The sequence below is a fragment of the Phyllobates terribilis genome, unplaced genomic scaffold, assembly GCF_046119375.1.
Source record: "Phyllobates terribilis strain yellow unplaced genomic scaffold, ASM4611937v1 Scaffold_8__6_contigs__length_399053987, whole genome shotgun sequence".
Lineage (NCBI taxonomy): Eukaryota > Metazoa > Chordata > Amphibia > Anura > Dendrobatidae > Phyllobates > Phyllobates terribilis.
The window spans coordinates 345,468,543-345,480,832 of record NW_027362768.1 but is presented as its reverse complement, the minus strand read 5'-3'; the positions used below and the strand labels follow the sequence as shown (position 1 = coordinate 345,480,832).

General features: G+C 42.5%; 6 non-coding genes across 6 annotated transcripts; all 6 read right to left on the bottom strand.

The window, feature by feature from the left end:
• Positions 1-57: 57 nt before the first annotated feature.
• On the bottom strand, positions 58-248 carry LOC141159967 (U2 spliceosomal RNA). Its single transcript, XR_012249960.1, has one exon. It is a non-coding gene; the product is annotated as a U2 spliceosomal RNA (small nuclear RNA).
• A 1,114-nt stretch (positions 249-1,362) lies between these two features.
• Positions 1,363-1,553, bottom strand: LOC141159749 (U2 spliceosomal RNA). Its single transcript, XR_012249748.1, has one exon. It is a non-coding gene; the product is annotated as a U2 spliceosomal RNA (small nuclear RNA).
• Positions 1,554-2,669: 1,116 nt separating this feature from the next.
• On the bottom strand, positions 2,670-2,860 carry LOC141159738 (U2 spliceosomal RNA). The gene has a single exon (XR_012249737.1). It is a non-coding gene; the product is annotated as a U2 spliceosomal RNA (small nuclear RNA).
• Positions 2,861-3,975: 1,115 nt separating this feature from the next.
• LOC141159711 (U2 spliceosomal RNA) lies at positions 3,976-4,166 on the bottom strand. Its single transcript, XR_012249711.1, has one exon. It is a non-coding gene; the product is annotated as a U2 spliceosomal RNA (small nuclear RNA).
• Positions 4,167-5,279: 1,113 nt separating this feature from the next.
• LOC141159824 (U2 spliceosomal RNA) lies at positions 5,280-5,470 on the bottom strand. The gene has a single exon (XR_012249819.1). It is a non-coding gene; the product is annotated as a U2 spliceosomal RNA (small nuclear RNA).
• Positions 5,471-6,586: 1,116 nt separating this feature from the next.
• LOC141160169 (U2 spliceosomal RNA) lies at positions 6,587-6,773 on the bottom strand. Its single transcript, XR_012250131.1, has one exon. It is a non-coding gene; the product is annotated as a U2 spliceosomal RNA (small nuclear RNA).
• Positions 6,774-12,290: the final 5,517 nt, after the last annotated feature.

Here is a 12,290-nt window from a genome sequence, read left to right as displayed (position 1 = left end):
CAAATGAACAAAAAGCATTGAATTCAATTCTTTCTGATTTTAGAAACTGCATTAAAGAAGGGGTGCACCGGTACTGGAGATACTGCATTACCAGGTCAATGCGTGGAGTGGACAGAGCAAGCTCTTTTTCCATCTCCCTGTTCTAAAAATCCATTTAATATATGGTCCCCAGATAGGGGACGTATCAGATATTAAACTGATAAGAACAGATACTACACTTGATCTTAGCCAAAAGGCCGAGAAGCGATAACCAGAATTGGTTTCCGACTACGGTGCCACCCAAGGATTCTGAAAAGTCCATTTGTGGAGATGGCCACCTGGACTCCCGTTAAGAAGACATGCTGTCAACCTCTAGATCCCTCACATGCCTGCACTTTTCGGCTTGCTGCTGCTGCAATCCACGCGTTTTAGATCTGCATAACTCCACCTCTTTTAGCACAGTACCCTCAACCCCCGGCTGTTCCCACCCGCCTCAACACCGTTGGAAGGGAGGAGAACCAATTAAGGCGGGGGGGGGTGGAACGAGCAGCTGTCTACCCTTAGCAGGAGGGTTGCTGATTAATTACCTCTCCTGCTGCTGCTGCTGCTGGCTGTCCAGCAGCAGACTGAAGGTGGCTGCTGCTGTGCGCAGGTATATAAAGGCTCAGAGCCTATTATGACACGCGCAGCCAGCGTTCCATTGCCACATTCCGTCTACTGCAGGCGGGATACCTGGATGGCTGAATGTCACTGAGAAGCTCACAGAGACTGCCATAAGCAACAGTTTAAAAGAATGCCACAGACTAATCAACCAAACTTTTTGGGTTGGTTTCTCTTTTATAGTCTGCAGGCATTAAATGAAAGAAGTCAGTGTTCCAGCAGAGGGAGACAACGTTTCAGAAAAGGCATTGTAGCAAACCAAAAAAGAAATTTTAAGCGCAGCAGAGTAACCAGCTCACATACCTGTTAGCTCAGGTGAGTTTAAAAGGCTGCTGTTGATAACAAGGGCATTTGCTAAATAGATGGTGTGTGTGCAACAATATACTGAAAGGTCAATTATATTGTGCAGCTTATCTCACCACCTGTAGTTATTTAGGTGAAAGCTCCAAAATGCTTGCCTAATATGTCTGTTTATCCAAAAGGAAGTATAGAGGGAGAGCTAGATAGATAGCATTGCATTACATTACATGGCAATGCAATGCACAGTTGCTGAAGTTGAACCAAAATGAGCTTGTCATCTGGCTTCTGCAACTTTTAACATGAAAAATCCAATGAGGAGAAGAAAAGCAAAGCCAAAGAGTCCATCCCAAAATCCGACAAACAAGCCAAATGAACAAAAAGCATTGAATTCAATTCTTTCTGATTTTAGAAACTGCATTAAAGAAGGGGTGCACCGGTCCTGGAGATACTGCAATACCAGGTCAATGCGTGGAGTGGACAGAGCAAGCTCTTTTTCCATCTCCCTGTTCTAAAAATCCATTTAATATATGGTCCCCAGATAGGGGACGTATCAGATATTAAACTGATAAGAACAGATACTACACTTGATCTTAGCCAAAAGGCCGAGAAGCGATAACCAGAATTGGTTTCCGACTACGGTGCCACCCAAGGATTCTGAAAAGTCCATTTGTGGAGATGGCCACCTGGACTCCCGTTAAGAAGACATGCTGTCAACCTCTAGATCCCTCACATGCCTGCACTTTTCGGCTTGCTGCTGCTGCAATCCACGCGTTTTAGATCTGCATAACTCCACCTCTTTTAGCACAGTACCCTCAACCCCCGGCTGTTCCCACCCGCCTCAACACCGTTGGAAGGGAGGAGAACCAATTAAGGCGGGGGGGGGGGTGGAACGAGCAGCTGTCTACCCTTAGCAGGAGGGTTGCTGATTAATTACCTCTCCTGCTGCTGCTGCTGCTGGCTGTCCAGCAGCAGACTGAAGGTGGCTGCTGCTGTGCGCAGGTATATAAAGGCTCAGAGCCTATTATGACACGCGCAGCCAGCGTTCCATTGCCACATTCCGTCTACTGCAGGCGGGATACCTGGATGGCTGAATGTCACTGAGAAGCTCACAGAGACCGCCATAAGCAACAGTTTAAAAGAATGCCACAGACTAATCAACCAAACTTTTTGGGTTGGTTTCTCTTTTATAGTCTGCAGGCATTAAATGAAAGAAGTCAGTGTTCCAGCAGAGGGAGACAACGTTTCAGAAAAGGCATTGTAGCAAACCAAAAAAGAAATTTTAAGCGCAGCAGAGTAACCAGCTCACATACCTGTTAGCTCAGGTGAGTTTAAAAGGCTGCTGTTGATAACAAGGGCATTTGCTAAATAGATGGTGTGTGTGCAACAATATACTGAAAGGTCAATTATATTATGCAGCTTATCTCACCACCTGTAGTTATTTAGGTGAAAGCTCCAAAATGCTTGCCTAATATGTCTGTTTATCCAAAAGGAAGTATAGAGGGAGAGCTAGATAGATAGCATTGCATTACATTACATGGCAATGCAATGCACAGTTGCTGAAGTTGAACCAAAATGAGCTTGTCATCTGGCTTCTGCAACTTTTAACATGAAAAATCCAATGAGGAGAAGAAAAGCAAAGCCAAAGAGTCCATCCCAAAATCCGACAAACAAGCCAAATGAACAAAAAGCATTGAATTCAATTCTTTCTGATTTTAGAAACTGCATTAAAGAAGGGGTGCACCGGTCCTGGAGATACTGCAATACCAGGTCAATGCGTGGAGTGGACAGAGCAAGCTCTTTTTCCATCTCCCTGTTCTAAAAATCCATTTAATATATGGTCCCCAGATAGGGGACGTATCAGATATTAAACTGATAAGAACAGATACTACACTTGATCTTAGCCAAAAGGCCGAGAAGCGATAACCAGAATTGGTTTCCGACTACGGTGCCACCCAAGGATTCTGAAAAGTCCATTTGTGGAGATGGCCACCTGGACTCCCGTTAAGAAGACATGCTGTCAACCTCTAGATCCCTCACATGCCTGCACTTTTCGGCTTGCTGCTGCTGCAATCCACGCGTTTTAGATCTGCATAACTCCACCTCTTTTAGCACAGTACCCTCAACCCCCGGCTGTTCCCACCCGCCTCAACACCGTTGGAAGGGAGGAGAACCAATTAAGGCGGGGGGGGGGTGGAACGAGCAGCTGTCTACCCTTAGCAGGAGGGTTGCTGATTAATTACCTCTCCTGCTGCTGCTGCTGCTGGCTGTCCAGCAGCAGACTGAAGGTGGCTGCTGCTGTGCGCAGGTATATAAAGGCTCAGAGCCTATTATGACACGCGCAGCCAGCGTTCCATTGCCACATTCCGTCTACTGCAGGCGGGATACCTGGATGGCTGAATGTCACTGAGAAGCTCACAGAGACCGCCATAAGCAACAGTTTAAAAGAATGCCACAGACTAATCAACCAAACTTTTTGGGTTGGTTTCTCTTTTATAGTCTGCAGGCATTAAATGAAAGAAGTCAGTGTTCCAGCAGAGGGAGACAACGTTTCAGAAAAGGCATTGTAGCAAACCAAAAAAGAAATTTTAAGCGCAGCAGAGTAACCAGCTCACATACCTGTTAGCTCAGGTGAGTTTAAAAGGCTGCTGTTGATAACAAGGGCATTTGCTAAATAGATGGTGTGTGTGCAACAATATACTGAAAGGTCAATTATATTGTGCAGCTTATCTCACCACCTGTAGTTATTTAGGTGAAAGCTCCAAAATGCTTGCCTAATATGTCTGTTTATCCAAAAGGAAGTATAGAGGGAGAGCTAGATAGATAGCATTGCATTACATTACATGGCAATGCAATGCACAGTTGCTGAAGTTGAACCAAAATGAGCTTGTCATCTGGCTTCTGCAACTTTTAACATGAAAAATCCAATGAGGAGAAGAAAAGCAAAGCCAAAGAGTCCATCCCAAAATCCGACAAACAAGCCAAATGAACAAAAAGCATTGAATTCAATTCTTTCTGATTTTAGAAACTGCATTAAAGAAGGGGTGCACCGGTCCTGGAGATACTGCAATACCAGGTCAATGCGTGGAGTGGACAGAGCAAGCTCTTTTTCCATCTCCCTGTTCTAAAAATCCATTTAGTATATGGTCCCCAGATAGGGGACGTATCAGATATTAAACTGATAAGAACAGATACTACACTTGATCTTAGCCAAAAGGCCGAGAAGCGATAACCAGAATTGGTTTCCGACTACGGTGCCACCCAAGGATTCTGAAAAGTCCATTTGTGGAGATGGCCACCTGGACTCCCGTTAAGAAGACATGCTGTCAACCTCTAGATCCCTCACATGCCTGCACTTTTCGGCTAGCTGCTGCTGCAATCCACGCGTTTTAGATCTGCATAACTCCACCTCTTTTAGCACAGTACCCTCAACCCCCGGCTGTTCCCACCCGCCTCAACACCGTTGGAAGGGAGGAGAACCAATTAAGGCGGGGGGGGGGGTGGAACGAGCAGCTGTCTACCCTTAGCAGGAGGGTTGCTGATTAATTACCTCTCCTGCTGCTGCTGCTGGCTGTCCAGCAGCAGACTGAAGGTGGCTGCTGCTGTGCGCAGGTATATAAAGGCTCAGAGCCTATTATGACACGCGCAGCCAGCGTTCCATTGCCACATTCCGTCTACTGCAGGCGGGATACCTGGATGGCTGAATGTCACTGAGAAGCTCACAGAGACCGCCATAAGCAACAGTTTAAAAGAATGCCACAGACTAATCAACCAAACTTTTTGGGTTGGTTTCTCTTTTATAGTCTGCAGGCATTAAATGAAAGAAGTCAGTGTTCCAGCAGAGGGAGACAACGTTTCAGAAAAGGCATTGTAGCAAACCAAAAAAGAAATTTTAAGCGCAGCAGAGTAACCAGCTCACATACCTGTTAGCTCAGGTGAGTTTAAAAGGCTGCTGTTGATAACAAGGGCATTTGCTAAATAGATGGTGTGTGTGCAACAATATACTGAAAGGTCAATTATATTGTGCAGCTTATCTCATCACCTGTAGTTATTTAGGTGAAAGCTCCAAAATGCTTGCCTAATATGTCTGTTTATCCAAAAGGAAGTATAGAGGGAGAGCTAGATAGATAGCATTGCATTACATTACATGGCAATGCAATGCACAGTTGCTGAAGTTAAACCAAAATGAGCTTGTCATCTGGCTTCTGCAACTTTTAACATGAAAAATCCAATGAGGAGAAGAAAAGCAAAGCCAAAGAGTCCATCCCAAAATCCGACAAACAAGCCAAATGAACAAAAAGCATTGAATTCAATTCTTTCTGATTTTAGAAACTGCATTAAAGAAGGGGTGCACCGGTCCTGGAGATACTGCAATACCAGGTCAATGGGTGGAGTGGACAGAGCAAGCTCTTTTTCCATCTCCCTGTTCTAAAAATCCATTTAATATATGGTCCCCAGATAGGGGACGTATCAGATATTAAACTGATAAGAACAGATACTACACTTGATCTTAGCCAAAAGGCCGAGAAGCGATAACCAGAATTGGTTTCCGACTACGGTGCCACCCAAGGATTCTGAAAAGTCCATTTGTGGAGATGGCCACCTGGACTCCCGTTAAGAAGACATGCTGTCAACCTCTAGATCCCTCACATGCCTGCACTTTTCGGCTTGCTGCTGCTGCAATCCACGCGTTTTAGATCTGCATAACTCCACCTCTTTTAGCACAGTACCCTCAACCCCCGGCTGTTCCCACCCGCCTCAACACCGTTGGAAGGGAGGAGAACCAATTAAGGCGGGGGGGGGGGTGGAACGAGCAGCTGTCTACCCTTAGCAGGAGGGTTGCTGATTAATTACCTCTCCTGCTGCTGCTGCTGCTGGCTGTCCAGCAGCAGACTGAAGGTGGCTGCTGCTGTGCGCAGGTATATAAAGGCTCAGAGCCTATTATGACACGCGCAGCCAGCGTTCCATTGCCACATTCCGTCTACTGCAGGCGGGATACCTGGATGGCTGAATGTCACTGAGAAGCTCACAGAGACCGCCATAAGCAACAGTTTAAAAGAATGCCACAGACTAATCAACCCAACTTTTTGGGTTGGTTTCTCTTTTATAGTCTGCAGGCATTAAATGAAAGAAGTCAGTGTTCCAGCAGAGGGAGACAACGTTTCAGAAAAGGCATTGTAGCAAACCAAAAAAGAAATTTTAAGTGCAGCAGAGTAACCAGCTCACATACCTGTTAGCTCAGGTGAGTTTAAAAGGCTGCTGTTGATAACAAGGGCATTTGCTAAATAGATGGTGTGTGTGCAACAATATACTGAAAGGTCAATTATATTGTGCAGCTTATCTCACCACCTGTAGTTATTTAGGTGAAAGCTCTAAAATGCTTGCCTAATATGTCTGTTTATCCAAAAGGAAGTATAGAGGGAGAGCTAGATAGATAGCATTGCATTACATTACATGGCAATGCAATGCACAGTTGCTGAAGTTGAACCAAAATGAGCTTGTCATCTGGCTTCTGCAACTTTTAACATGAAAAATCCAATGAGGAGAAGAAAAGCAAAGCCAAAGAGTCCATCCCAAAATCCGACAAACAAGCCAAATGAACAAAAAGCATTGAATTCAATTCTTTCTGATTTTAGAAACTGCATTAAAGAAGGGGTGCACCGGTCCTGGAGATACTGCAATGCCAGGTCAATGCGTGGAGTGGACAGAGCAAGCTCTTTTTCCATCTCCCTGTTCTAAAAATCCATTTAATATATGGTCCCCAGATAGGGGACGTATCAGATATTAAACTGATAAGAACAGATTTTTTTTAATTTGGCAATCCCCTGCAGAGGGATAAAACCGTTTATTAAAACTTTAACAAATTACAAGCATAATTAGACAAATACCAAACGTTAAAAGACAAATGAAATTTACAAAACAAAAAAATACAAAGATTTTAAATAATTAGGTTCCATTGGTCAACAAGCCATTTTTTGGAAATATGTACATTCTTCTTTTTGTCAATTAAATAATAAGTATACATTTCACATAAACATAAACTTAAAACATCTTTCACTGATAAAACATCTTGTTTAAAAATAGCAATGTTGCGCGCTTTCCAGAGAGATGACTTGGCGCAGTTCACTGTCTTCCAAGCCATTGTGTACTGGTCCATTGTGGGGCATTCCATAAGTCCGTATAGCACAGTTTTATATGTAAAGTCCTTGAGGTCTGCCACCCTTTCCAGTAGGGGGAGCAGTCTTCTCCAGAAATCCTTTGCAAAATTACATGTCCATAATAGATGTTCCACCGTTTCCTCGTCTTGGCATCCGGCTCTTGGGCAGATGGCAGACCTCACAAATTCTCTTCTGTATTGGAATGCCCGGCAAGGAAGACAGCGGTGCATGCAACTCCAAGCCAGATCTCTCTGTTCATTAAAAAGATAAAAAACGTTAATCATTTTCCACATAGACATAGATTTGTCATCATCATATCTGTCAACATTACATATTTCCTCACTTTTACGTATTTCTTTAATTAGTTTCTTACTATTTCTTAATTCCTCTATTTTCTTAGTCCCTAAATTAAAATCGGACACTATTTTCCTTAAAATCTCATAATGCGTCGACAAATTAAAAGCATGGGGCACAGATATATTAACTTCATACCATCCAAACTTTCTCATAAAAAATCCTGTATTAAAACGCATAAAAAAGGACCAATAGTGATTCTTAAAAAGGGCATTAAAACAGTAAACGAACAGATGGATAAAAAGAAACCTATTAAAATCTGGAAAATCTTTACCACCTTTTACTTTTGATTTCATCACGATTTCTCTTTTCAGCTTTTCCATTTTTGAGTTCCAAAAGAAGGTAAAACAGGTTTTGGTTATCTTTTTTAAAACATTAACAGGCGGGGGGAAAACCATGCTAAGATACAATAAAAGAGGTAAAATCACCATCTTTAAAACCAATACTTTACCCTCCATTGTAAGTCTCCTCATGTTCCACATACATATTTTCGTATTTACTTTCTGTGTAACTGTTTCCCAACTATTATAACCATCATTATTTTCAGTGAATGATATACCTAAAATGGAAATGGATTCGGAGACATTAATTGGTACATCACGTAAAATCATCCCCCCAACACTTAAAATGTTACACTTATTAAAATTGATTTTAAAACCAGAAGCTAGGCAAAAGGATTGCACTTGATGGAGAGTGGCCGTAAGTGATGGTGCATCTGTACACAAGACCGCCACGTCATCCATGTAGCCTACAACCTTGGCCTCCAAACCACCGCTTCCAGGCAGAGGGACACCGCATATCTGTTTATTTTGGCGTATTGCACATAACATTGGTTCCAGTGCACAGATAAACAGTAGGGGGGACAGAGGGCATCCCTGTTTCACCCCTGACCGTAAAAATACCTCTTGTGTCTTAAAACCATTCACTAAAATCTTACTTGTACAATCCTTGTAAAATGCTTTAAGCGATAGTAAAAACCCTTCTGGTATGCCCATTTTCTCTAAAACTTTAAAAAGATAAAAGTGTGAGACACGGTCAAATGCTTTTTCAAAATCAATAGATAAAATCGCCATTTTCCCCTTTCTGTCTTTCACATCCTCAATACAGTCTTTCACTAAATTCAGATTGTCCCATATACTGCGCCCCGGCACCCCACACACTTGATTAGAATGAATAACTTTGCTGATGACTTCTTTTAGACGATTTGCACAAATTTTAGCCATTATTTTATAGTCACAATTTAAAAGTGTTATTGGTCTCCAGTTTTCTAATTTTGATTTATCGCCTTTTTTGTATAGGAGGGAGACTTCACCTTTCTTCCAGGAATTTAATAAAACCTTATTATTAAAAACCTCAGTAAACAAATAAAACAAATCATCTTTTAAAATATCATAAAAACATACATAAAATTCTATTGGGATGCCATCAGGACCAGGGACCTTTCCAGTTTTAAAACTTTTAATAGTTTTTAACACTTCTTGTTCCGTTAAAACTTGGGATAAAAACTCTTGGGATGCGGGATCTAAAACAGCTGTTAGTCCTTGCAGCGAATCATCCATTAATTTATTATCTATATTTTTTCCATTAAAAAGATTAGAAAAAAAAACCTCAACTTTACCCAGCATATTTTTTATATTATTCTCACCATCTATATGGTCAATTATCACTTTTTCTTTTTTATTTTTCCTAAAAAAATATCTGGAACACTTTTCATTTTCTTCTATATGTTGTACTCTAGAACGAAAAATTATCTCTTTTCCTTTTTGTTCTAGCCATTTTGAAATTTCTTCTTTTAAGTTTGAAATATCAACTTGTACATCTATCCCATTGTCTCTGAGCTTAAATAATGTTTGTAGGCGGGTATTTAAAATTCTATATTCTTCATATTTTTCTTTGGCTCTACATATACTCTTTTTAATAAAAAAGTCTTTTATTTTTACTTTCATTCTATCCCACCATACACTCATAGTCTCATTTGTTTTTTTCCCTTTTCTACATTTCCTATAAAACTCAATAAAATCTGATAAAATCTGCGGGTCGGTTAAAAGGGATACGTTCATTTTCCAGCTTTTCTTACCACATTTTTTGTTGTCATTTACTTTTATGGTAAAGGATAAAAGTTTATGGTCTGAAAATATATTAGTTAAAACTTCACATTTGGCAGGTATTGTTTTATCTGAACCAAAAATAAAATCAATCCTAGAGCTACAATTAGCATTGCTCCAAGTGAAACCGGCGTCCTCTGGGCTGTCACTATGACACTCTTTATATATGTCTATCAATTTAGCATCTTTGACTATATCATGTAGCATACCTGAGGTTTTATCGTAGTTCCTGCTTACAGAGCTGGAGCGCCGGTTTTCACCTTTTAAAACACAATTAAAATCCCCTGCTAAGATAAAAGGTTCAGAGTTATTAATAAATAAAGGTAAAAGATCAAGCATTTCGGCTCTTTCATTTTTCTCTGGGGATCCATAAAAATTTAAAAACTGCCATCTAATACCATCAATAAAAGCTTTCACTAATAAAATACGACCTGGTAAAATTTCCTGAATAAAATCAATTAAAACGTTCCCTTTAAAAAGTATGGCTACACCCGCTGATCCTGCAGCATTCGATCCGGACCAGACAGATGGCCCACACTTCCACTCATCTTTATATTTTTGATATGACATTTCATGTGGGATATTACATTCTTGCAGAAAAAATACAGATGCAGTAAAACACGTAAAAAAATTAAAAAGAGCAGTTCTTCTCGTGTTAGATTTTATGCCTCTCACGTTGAGGGAAATACCTTTGAGTTCAGCCATCATTAGAAAATGTAGAAATTTTACTTAGGTAACTAAGAGCAACGGATTTACCTGTCCGATGAACCTGATCAGACCACTGGGCTTGCGCCTCCCTCCTCATCTGATAGTATCGTCACGAGAGTCTCCGTGGAGGAGGAAAGATTACCACATTTATATAAACCCGACGCTACACTGGCATAGCTCGGAGGGCTGGCTGGCAGAACCCGCTGGGTCTCCATTGGCTTGCCATGCAGTTCCTCATCAGGTGGGTCCCCGAGGGGTTCCGCCGCCCCTGTTTGGCCTGTAGAAGGTCGTCCTATAGGAGGAGGTTGCGCACAAGGCAGAGCCTCTGACTCTTCAGAGGCAGCAAGATCCCGGTCCCCACCTGTAGCAGCGGAGACCGAAACCCCTGAGGGTCCAGCGTCCACGTCCCCTTCTGGAGAAGTGTCCATCTGTTCACCTCCTGCTGCCTCCTCCGAACCACCCTTTTTCTTTTTCTTAGGACCCACCTTTATCCACTCAGCGCCCTCAGCACTAGGAGACCCAGACTGGGCATGGGCTTCTGTGTCGGCCTTTTGCCGGTCCCTTTTGACCTTACCAGTAGTGCCCTTCTGCTCCTTCTCAGCCCTCCTTTTGGACTCCCGCAGGTCCTGCAGCCAGGTTTTGGGATTTGGTATTTTACCTGTCATAGACTCTGGAGACACTTCACTATTTGGTACGCCCTTATTGTCTCCAGAGGCTCCAGGTTGTTGTTCCTCCTCCTGAGGGGTGGTCTGATCTTTTGGTCCTTGGTCGGACGTCTTGGACTTCCCCTTTTGCTCATCTTCCCGAAATCTGTGAGGGCAAGAAAAATAAAAGTGACCTGGAGTCTGGCAAAAACTGCATTTCTTTTCCTTAGGGCATTCTTTTGTCTCATGTTCTTCACTAGCACAATTTCTACATGATACATGACAATTTTCTTTTGAATGACCATAGCGCCCACAATTTCTGCAATATACTGGCATCCCAGAAAAGAAGAAATCCCCATTTGTTTGCCCAATTTTGAAACGGGCAGGGGGGAGCCGTATACCACCTGGTGTATTTGGATCTCTTGTACACTTCACAAGGAATTTCCACTTAGATGTCCATATGTTATATTCGTTTAATATCTTCCCAATACATTTAACACTTTTAAAATAAATTGCTAGAAATGACATTACTTCTGGAGCAGAAACAAAGGGAGAAAATATTTTTACAATAACCAGTCTTACCTCATCCAGGACGTGCTCAACAATTTGTATCCCTTTCAAAACAGGACTATTTTCAACTTTTTTTAACTTTTCTAGTACATCTCTAAAAATACCTTCTCCGGTGAATGTGATGTCATAGTCACCTCTTCTGGGATAATCCTGGATGGAGAGAATTTCATTCCTTTGTACGCCAAGAAGGTTCCTGAGCACTTCCTGGACTACATACCCTAATTTCCTCATATCCGAGCCACCCGCCGTGAAGTGAACTCGGATAGAGTTTTTTAGCCTTGCATAAAGAGGCACGAGGTTAGGGTCAACCTCCATGGAAAAACGCAACAAGGTTGCAAATTGCAGCCGCTTGCAATCTGCGCTCCCAGTGTTCTTGCAGCGAAAAACACCTGGAAGCTGGGGGATCGCAACTCGTTACCCTGGGACTAAGCCGACTCCCTAATAGCAGCAAGCAGGTTAAGTCCACCAAAGTGGACGATCCTGCCAGGCCAAGGAGAGGGGTACCCGAGTGCCCTTCAACCACAATCTCCTGCAATAAAGCACTTGATCGTAGCCAAAAGGCCGAGAAGCGATAACCAGAATTGGTTTCCGACTACGGTGCCACCCAAGGATTCTGAAAAGTCCATTTGTGGAGATGGCCACCTGGACTCCCGTTAAGAAGACATGCTGTCAACCTCTAGATCCCTCACATGCCTGCACTTTTCGGCTTGCTGCTGCTGCAATCCACGCGTTTTAGATCTGCATAACTCCACCTCTTTTAGCACAGTACCCTCAACCCCCGGCTGTTCCCACCCGCCTCAACACCGTTGGAAGGG